Here is a 10,194-nt window from a genome sequence, read left to right as displayed (position 1 = left end):
ACTAAAAATAAGCATGCCATCCACATAAAGGCAAATAATAACACATGTACCATCTACTCATTTTGTATAAACACATTTACCTACTTCAATTGATGAAAAACCATCATTAATCAATACTTGATCGAATTTTTTATGCCACTATTTAGGTGCTTGCTTTAGATCATAGTGCAAACTTCAAGTGTATGTCCCATTTTCAAAATTAGAACAATAATTTGGACAACGTCAAATTTGATTCTCCATAAAAATGTGGAAATATCATAATTGGTATTCTCCATAATAACATCGCGAAATAAAACTTGACTTCTTTACAAGTGCCTTTTGAAATATTTTCCAACACATAAGAACTTATTTTCTTTTTGTGTCTTCCATAGTCAAGTACCAAAGTAAAATTTTCTAAATATAGAAGCAACTTTAACTTCTATAGAAATATCTCAAATCGGTAGGAAACGGGTCATAATTCAACGATTTCTTCACCCAAATAACTAAGAGACCCGAAGCAACATAACTTTTCAGAGCCAGAAATACAACATATTTTTTATCTTCCAATACAAATTTTTGCCACAAAAAATCTCAATTTTGTAAGGCATTATTATAACATTAATAAATAATTTTTCTCACCTTTTTCCTTCTTAGGATGAGGCTATATAACTCTGGACACCACAATCCCCAAGTACATCAACATTGAACATCGATATACCGCCTAGGGAAATTAGAATAACGACTAGAATAGTTTGTGCACCCAACATAGGATTATGGAGAATATTCTTAATATTGTTGGAAAAATATTTGATTATGGAGAATATGATTTATCAAAGTTTGAGGCGTGTCAAGGAAACTGTTCTTAAGGGTATTTTTCTCACACAATAATGAATAAAATTAGGCATATCCCCCAGGATTCAACAAGTTTTTCCAGTTATAAAATTGAGAACAGAACTAACAGAAAATTCAAGAAAGAAACCCAGCATATAGAAGGAAGAAGATCATTCAGAATGTTATGTTAAAAAGTGTGTCTTTACCTCTCCAAAGGTCGTGTTTATATAGGCGTTGCTCCAACAACTAAATAACGGCTAGTTAACGGCTAGTTTGACTCTATTAATTGTAAAATAACTTACTAAATAATAAGTAGATGTAAATAATATTTCAAAGAGAAAAGATTTTTCAAACCAAGATGGACATTACCTTTTGAGATATCACTAATTTTACAAGAATCCCACATATATCTCAAAAGGGATATAAAAATAAATAGTAAACAAAAAAAAAAGAGTATAATTACACCATATTCTATACGTACTCTTATAATCTACCCAAAAAAAAAAAAAAATTGCTATTTCATAGATCTAGCAACCTGCAAGTTCCGTGGAAAAGATTCTACCGAACACTTTTCTAAATATATTTCTCCTTATGGTAAATAAAAGAAATTTTATTACCAATGATATTTTGTATCGGCAGTGGCAAAGCCAGAAATTTCTCCAAGGGTGTTCAGATTTGAAAGAAGTAAAAATATTTCCGAAAAGGGTGTTCTATATACGTTATATACATCTAAAATCTAATATTTTACTTATATATACAATGTAAATTTTTGCAATATCTCGACGAAGGGTGATCAATTGACCACATTTAGCAAAAGGTGACTTCGCCCGCGATCCTACTTATATAATATAATTTTTCAGGAAAGTGGATTCAATTTAACCTCTTTCTCTCCGAGCTGCCTCTGCCCTCAGTCATAGTAACAAGTTAAAACGCAACAATAAGTATTTTAGACTGTCACAGTTAGGTAAGTTACATTCTTCTTTCCTTTAAAAGGAATCACACACGACGCAACCCACCTCTCACTATTTGGTGTTCATATTTCTTCACCTAAAGAATAGAAAAATTCTTAGTAGGAAGCAGTTTTACCTTTTTAATAGCTGAATTTATATTAATCGACCCAGTGTGCTTCAGATATCATCCTTAATTACTCAATTGATTTCATGCGAAATCTCTTGTTAATAAAATAATTATTTAATTATATCAATGTGGTTTTATCTTAAGCGAAACTATTGCAATATTTTACCCTAATGACAGCATTTCTAATCACACCTTATGGGGTATTTTCAACTATTTTACCTCACTATCTATAAGGATGTTAAGGTGAATGTGTGGGCATACCGGGTTACATAAGATTAGGAATGAAGTTATTCGGGATAAGGTGGGAGTGACCTCTGTGGAGGATAATATGCGGGAGGCGAGGTTGAGATGATTCAGGCATGTTAAGAGGAGAAACATAGAAGCCCCAGTTAGAAGATGTGTTTCAAGTTTGAATTTGTTCATTTGGAATCTGGGTTCTTCTACTTCATATTTATTTAATATAAATATTTTTTCGCTCTTTTTGTTGTATCATTCCTTAAGTCCCAGAGGTTTGATCCTGTAGGATGTGACCCATTTTCTCATTGAACGAAAGATACGAAATAAATTAGATTGATAAAAGTACCATATGAAATCTTCGATTTTTTCCCTTCCTTAATCCTTATCCCATAGGTTAGGTACAATGTTTGAATCAATAGAGAACCTTTTCAACTGTATGAATCGATATTATTCCATTCCAAATCTTTCCCGATAACTCCCAAGGAAAATCTCAAATTTGGTTCTCAAATTAACGGGTTAGTGTGAGCTTATTCATGCGATTATGCGCTCTTTGAATAGGAATCCGTTTTCTGAAAGATCCTCGCTTTCGTAACTTTGGTGGGTCTCAGAGGTTAGCCTTGGTGGGTATCAGGAGGGGTAGAGGTAGGCCTAAGAAGTCTTGGGGAGAGGTGATCAGGCGGGACATAACGCAGCTGGAGATGACTGGGGACATGGCCCTAGATAGGAGGTAGGGGTATACAAATGAAACCGACAAACTACACCAACCCGATAATCCGAGTCAACCGAGAAAAAAATGGACTATGGTTTGGTTTGATTTAGTTTGGTGTTGGAAAAAAAACCCGACCATATTTGATTTGGTTTGGTTTTAATTAAAAAAAGTCAAACCGAAACCAAACCAACCCGACATTATATGTATAGAAGTTGTAAATATATTTAATACATAAAAATATTTATTGTAGTGTAGTTAATAAATATTTCTTAAGCTTTTTCATAATTTTATCTTTTAATATATTATTTCAAGCTTGGACTTATAATTTTTGGATGCTCTAATAAGTAAGTTTATAGTCCATAAATGTTAGTAACTCAAATAAATCCTAAACCAAAATCAAATCAATACTAATGCTAATAAAAGATATTCAATTCAATTGTACTATGAATGAAAATAGTGTTGGATATTTATTTTTTAGTTTTTTCATGGTTTAGATAAAATGTATAACTTATTTTTCTTTTAGTGGTGTCATGTAAATAATAGTACTTATTAGTCGTAATTTTAAATTATGTTTGTTTTCATTATGGCTTATTAATAATATTTATTTTACGCGATTTTATTATCTTTATTGTTGAATATTTTAGTACAATGCCACGACTCATCTCATATTTATATTATTTTATTAAAAAATACCTTATATAGTTCTGTCTTACTAGGATTAAAGAAATATTTGGAGCACAAATTTTACGTTCTGTGCTATGAAGACTTTACGAGAAAAAAAACCCGAAAATCCAAAAAAATCGAGAAAAAATGAGATTATATATAAACCCCGACTTTTATTGGTTTGGTTTGATATTTAGATTTAATAACCCGATACAATTAGTTTGGTTTGGTAATTAGAAAATCAGAACCAATCCGACCTATGTACACCCCCTAATAGGAGGGTGCGGAGGTCGAAAATTAGGGTAGAAGGCTAGTAGGTAGTCGAGCGTTTCTCCTTGTCTTACTCAGTTCGCTAGCATTAGTGTTAGTATGATATCCTTTTATTCATAGATTGCTATTACTACCTAGAGTTTAACTGTTTTCTTGGCTTCGATCTTATTTTTATCTTGTTGTTATTCCTACTTTTTGTCACTTTTTTCATCCGTTCTCCAGCCGAGGATCTATAGGAAACACGTTCTCTTTCCTTCCAAGGTATATGGGTAAGACTGCCTTCATCTTAACTTCCTTAGATTTCACTTGTGAGAAATTAATGGGTTTGTTATTGTTATTGTTGTTCCCTCACTATCTTCTTCTATAGTTTCCTCTCTATCTTCACTTACATTCTTTCCAACAAAACATAAAAGATTACTTAGGATTCAATGCAATTCCAACCCCATTTTTCATTATTCAGATTTTCACACAGGCCACAAGCATTTAAATTGTTAAGGGAAGGACCACATGCAAAAACCCTATAAAGCCTTCTTCTGATTCCTCCTTTAAGATATTTGCCCATGAAAGTTAGTACAAAAATCTGTAAATCCCCAAGTACCAAACCCAAAACTTAATTTTCATCGCTGAATTTTGCAGTATCGATCGCAGGCTTGTTATGCCGTAAATAATAAGATAAAAATTATTATAAGGTGAATAATAATGTAGAGATGGTTATGTAGGAATTTTTTATTTTTAAAATATTTTTATCCGGTAATGCTAATTAAGGTATTATTCGACACTATATCCACAAGCAAATTATAAAAAAGTCAAAGTATTGTAAGCAAATTAATTATAAAGAACATGCATAAGAAAAAGGATCTTATATAATATATTGAATTATCAGTCACATTCCCTAATGACAAAGAGAGTCTTGGCGTAATTAGTAAAATTGTTGTCATGTGATATGGAGATCACGAGTTCGACCCGTAGAAACAACAATTTATAAAAATACATATAATACTGCGTACGATATACCTTTGTGGTCAGACTCTTCCCCGACCCCACGCATAACAAAAACTTAGTGCACTGTGCTACTCTTATAGTCGCATTCCTTAATGATTTCCTCATATCACATTCCTTAATGATTTCCTCATACTTTCTTTAGCCTTTTACGTTTATTTTAACGTTTTTATAATTATTTTATGTGATTGTCAAGAATCTTACAAGCATTATTTGTTTAAGTAATTTTGTATTTCTTGAGAGGGACACCAACAAATATACTCCTATTGTTATTTTGTGGGGGGCCAATATAAAACATCAACCATCCCTTTCCCAAAGCGAAATTCCCACGAAAGTGATAGTTACTGCTTTTCGACAATTGACACATCAAGGAACACAACTACCACTTTCATCTTTTTTACCCCAAATGTTCGGTCCGAGTGTCGGAACTACCTCCTCTACTTTTTCTTTTTATTCCATTTCCCCCCTTGTTCTTTTAAACTTTTGGGAATCAAACCGGGTCCACGGCTAAGATTCTCTTAGAGAGAGAGAGAGAATTTAGTTCAAAAGGAAGCAAGATATTCTTATAACAAATTAAATTCTAGTTCGAAATTATATCTGAACAACATGATATTTGAATTGAATTGGCATGGAAGTCGAACATACGTATTAGATAAACTTTTAGCAAATAAATTTAACTTTTGTAATAAAAATATTTCCCAGGATTTGCACTAAACGGCCGGGAATAAAATAATAATTGTATAAGCATCAGAAACAAAATCATTGGTTAAAATTGTTTTTGGTTACAAAGAAAAATTACTTCCAAAATAGTTCAAATGTTTTCACTTTATTACTAGATCTGTACAAATCGTCTTAGATGTTCATACAATTAAACAGTACATTGAAGTACAATAAGCAATTATCTCGAAAATCCTATAAACTCTTAGGATATTTACAAAGAGATTACGATATCTAAAAATTTCATAAATTCATAAAATATTCACAAAGAGATTAAAAACATCAAATATTGTCTTTCTCAAAATCATGGAAGTAATCAAGAGACGTTCTTCCTTTTCATGGAGAAGGTCTATATTGTTAGGTGTTTGTCCTTATTTTCTTACTATGTTTGGTTTTCCTACCTCTTGAAGGAAAGAGAAACATATTTACCATAATTAAGTTTTTCTTTTACGAAAAGAAAAATATAATTGTTTCATATTTTGCTAGTCTTTTTTTTGGAGGAAAAGGTTTTAGACCTCTATAAATTGAGGATCTTTCATTTTCATTCAGTAGCATCCATAATGTAACCATAAGGAGTTTGAGAGTTTTGTTTAGGGGGAGAACTTTTCGGAACAAGTGTTAGTGTATCACTTGTGTTTGCCTCTTTGTGAGGTTGTTCTCTCGATATTTTATACTCTCTTTTATATAGTTGATTGCTCATCTCCGCCATGGACGTAGGTCAATTGACCGAACCATGCTAAATGTTTATGTCTATTTTGTTGTCTGATTTATTGTCGTTCAAGTTTTGCTTTACTAGCTTCCGCATGACACCTGATTTTTTCGATCCCAACAACTGGTATCAGAGCGAGGTTCAAAACGGGTTCATCTTGGCGGGTTTAGTTCTAGCAGTAACCTATTTGACGGTAATCATAATTTTTGTCTGAAAAATTTGACCGGAGTACTACTCACGTTGAGACAAACTTTGTGGTGGAGATTTGGAGATGCGACATATTGAAGGCTATGTAAAAAAGGTGGATAAAATTTATTTTGTCAGAAAATTCAAGCAAATTGGGAAAATTGTTAGGTGTTTGTCCTTATTTTCTTACCATGTTTGGTTTTCCTATCTCTTGAAGGAAATGGCAACATATTTACCATAATTGAGTTTTCCTTTTACGAAAATATATATATATAATTCTTTCATATTTGGCTAGTACTTTTTTTTTTTGGAGGAAAAGGTTTTAGACTTCTATAAATTGAGGATCCTTCCTTCTCATTCAGTAGCATCCACAATGTAGCCATAAGGGGTTTGAGAGTCTTGTTTAGGGGGAGAACTTTTTGGGACAAGTGTTAGTGTGTCACTTGTGTTTGCCTCTTTGTGAGATTGTTCTCTCCATATTCTGTACTCTCTTTTATATAGTGGATTGCTCATCTCCCTCGTGGACGTAGGTCAATTGAGCGAATCACGTTAAATGTTTGTGTCTCTTTTGTTGTCCGATTTATCGTCGTTCAAGGTTTGCTTTACTAGCTTTCACATGACACCTGATTTTTTTTATCCTAACATATATCATCCTTCGAGAAATAAGCAGTTTCAACCCTCGAATCACATAGAATAATTCGGAGAGAAGAATTTAGATAGCAAACAGAATTATAACCATAAAGATTCATCAATAAAATTATTTTTCATTTAAAAAAAAAATCAAAATAAGCAATTGCCTCCCTCTTTGGCATCGATCCGTGTTCAATTTTACATAGACAAAAATCTCTTACAAGGTAAGCTAGAAACCAACGGGTTATTTTGACTCTCTTTTACACTCAAGATTTTGTATTTTTATTCATAGTGGGGCAAAGCTTGATAGATTAGTCACTTTTAGCACGTAGAAGTCTTTTTATAACTCTCAAAAACTACGCTCCAACTTGCCACAATCATTTGTTGCAATGCCTAGCAATTTCGTCATTCTTTGCACATCCCTCTTTTTTAAGTCATGTCAAAAATAATTGTGATTTGTCCCTCTTACCTAGTCTTTTTGTTCAATTACCGTAATAATGTTTGCCTAAGGGAGCCTTGGAGTAATGGTAAAGTTATCTTCGTATGACCTATAACTTACGGGTTTGAACTGTGAAATCAGCCACTAATACTTGTATTAAGGTAGACTCCCTATATCACACACCCTTGGGGTGCGACCCTTCTTCGAAACCTGCGTGAACGTAAAATATTTCGTGCACCAGGCTGCCTACATCACATCCGAAGTAGTGAATGACTGTGTTGGACAAAAATCTCTGAAAGGGAGATGTGAACGATGAAAAATTGGAGAATGGCGATTTTTAGTTATCCACGGTGGTAGTGTTGCTGGTAAAGCTAGAAAGTTAGAGTTTTGTTTATGGCTTTCTGCTGTGAAAAATGGAGAGAGGTGGCCAAGGGTGGGGAGGAGTCGAGTGAAAAAAGAAATAGAAAATTAAATTATGAAATTAAAGTCAAAATAATTATGATGTGTCATAAAAAATCTGATTTGGAGGATGATGTGTCATCCACATTGTACATTTGAAGAATACACGAGGTTGGAGGGGTTTAAAGTAGTATGTTTTAACAACTATGAATGTCTGGATGAAATCTTATGAAATATAAGGACCGTGATGACAAATCAGGAGAAATAGAGTTATTTATTAGACTATTCTGCCTATTAAGTTTTTCGATATTCAAATTCAAAAAATTTGGTTAAGGATGAAGAAATTTCAACCCGCCCTAAAATTATGAATTGGCGACTAAACTACATAAGGTAACTGATTAACATGTATGATGATTTATGCCGGGCATGTCTTGGTGTATATTAAAAAAAAATATATTGAAGGGTAGCTTGGTGCACAAAGTATCCCATATTCATGCATGGTCTGGGGAAGAGCCGCACCCCAAGAGGTATAATGCAGATAGCCTATCTTGATGCAAACAATAATGATTGATTCCACGGCTCTAACCCGTCACCTATAAATCATACGAAGTAATTTTACTGTTGCTCCAAAGAGCCAAGCTTCCCTTCTATATTAAAAAAATTCTTCTATACCAAAGTTCCTTGAGTACCAACGAAACAAAATGGACTTGTTCATTTTTCAGCATGGGCAATTCTAATTTCTTTTTTACTTTTGTTGCCTTGATTGCTAGATGTTCTTAATCATATTAGCCATTTGGTAGGCTCCCCTCCATGAGTACATGTTGTATAATATAAGAAGATACAATGTATTTCTACTACCTATATATTAATTAATATTCTAGCCAGTATAGGTTTGCTTTTCTTGCACCTCTGGTTATGAACCTTAACGCATGATTGTATTTTTTCGTCGAGAACTCTTAAGAGTGGCCCTAAAATGATTTTCAAACAATAGCCCCAGAATCATAAATCTTTTTTAAATGGAGCAATTCATTCGGAACCTCTTTTCATATATATTTTTGGGACGTTAGAAGCGGATCCAGGGTTTTAGCTCAGGTTCACATTTATTATTGAAACTATTATATTTTAAAGTTATAAGTTAATATCTATTATTTATTATAATTTTAGTAGATTTTTATACATAAATTTGTAATACGCATGAAAAATATTAGGTGCAGATGAACCCGTTATCCGAAAGCTGCATCCGCCCTTGGGTTTTGGGGGGGCGGAGGGGGAGGGGGATTGAAATGGCTATTTATTTAACAATTCACTACTTTGCTAATGGAAAAATACTTGATAAAACTATCCTCTATAGAACAAAACTAGTTTTAATTTTATTATTAGTAAATGAAAACGACAAATGAATTGAGATGAAAATTTTAGGAGTATTATGTTTGAAACTTTTTAGAACACCGATATTCATCTTCAGAAAATATTCTTGTTTGGTTTTAAGGCTTTTGGAATGCACACCAAACTCCAAAGGGTCCCTCACATACGTAAAAGTCCAAAAATAGGCAGAATCAGCCAAAAAAGAATTGTACCTGGAATCTGACAGACACCTCATCCCCTAAGCTGCTAATTCTGACATTGTTTAATTCCTATTTATGAGTTCCATTATTTATTTTGTCTTCATTTTTTTATTCTTATTTTGCTTCAAATGGGTTCCATTATTTTCCTGTATTAAAATTAGGACTTAGGGATGTTTGATTTACGGACAACTTAAAACAGATTCTAACACAAAAAATTATATTATATTATTAAAAAAATATTAAATTATTTAAAAAAATATTTTTTGTATATTTAATTGATCGCAGCAAAAACTGTACATACGAAACGTTTTTGGTTTATGGATAAAGATTTGTTTCGAATAACAATCTTGGCATATATTACATCACTTTATCAGATTTAATTTTTGGTTTATTATCACACGTGATTAAAATATATTAATAATTATTAAATAAAATAAATATAGTGTTTGATTAAGAAATGAAATAAGATTCAAATAAGAAACAATTTACAAAAAAAAAAAGAGTTATATAAAGTAATTAAAAAACTCTCCTGCGCTTCTCTTCTAAACATGGTTTTGTTTTAACCAGCCTCTTATAATAACTTTATGATCAATACTACAAAATTACAAGAAACAAATGAGAGATAATTATATTTAAAAACAATGAACAAAAACATAACTTCCGTATTACTGTATTCTTATTTGTAATACTATCCAACTCTAAACTTTCTGGATTCATTTGTCTTGTTATGTTGTTACTTCCATCAAATGAGCAATGTGCTATAATGTACTTATATATAAAGCCC

The sequence above is a fragment of the Nicotiana tabacum genome, chromosome 2 (assembly GCF_000715075.1).
Source record: "Nicotiana tabacum cultivar K326 chromosome 2, ASM71507v2, whole genome shotgun sequence".
NCBI classification, from domain to species: Eukaryota; Viridiplantae; Streptophyta; class Magnoliopsida; order Solanales; family Solanaceae; genus Nicotiana; species Nicotiana tabacum.
Note: the sequence above shows the minus strand (reverse complement) of the source record.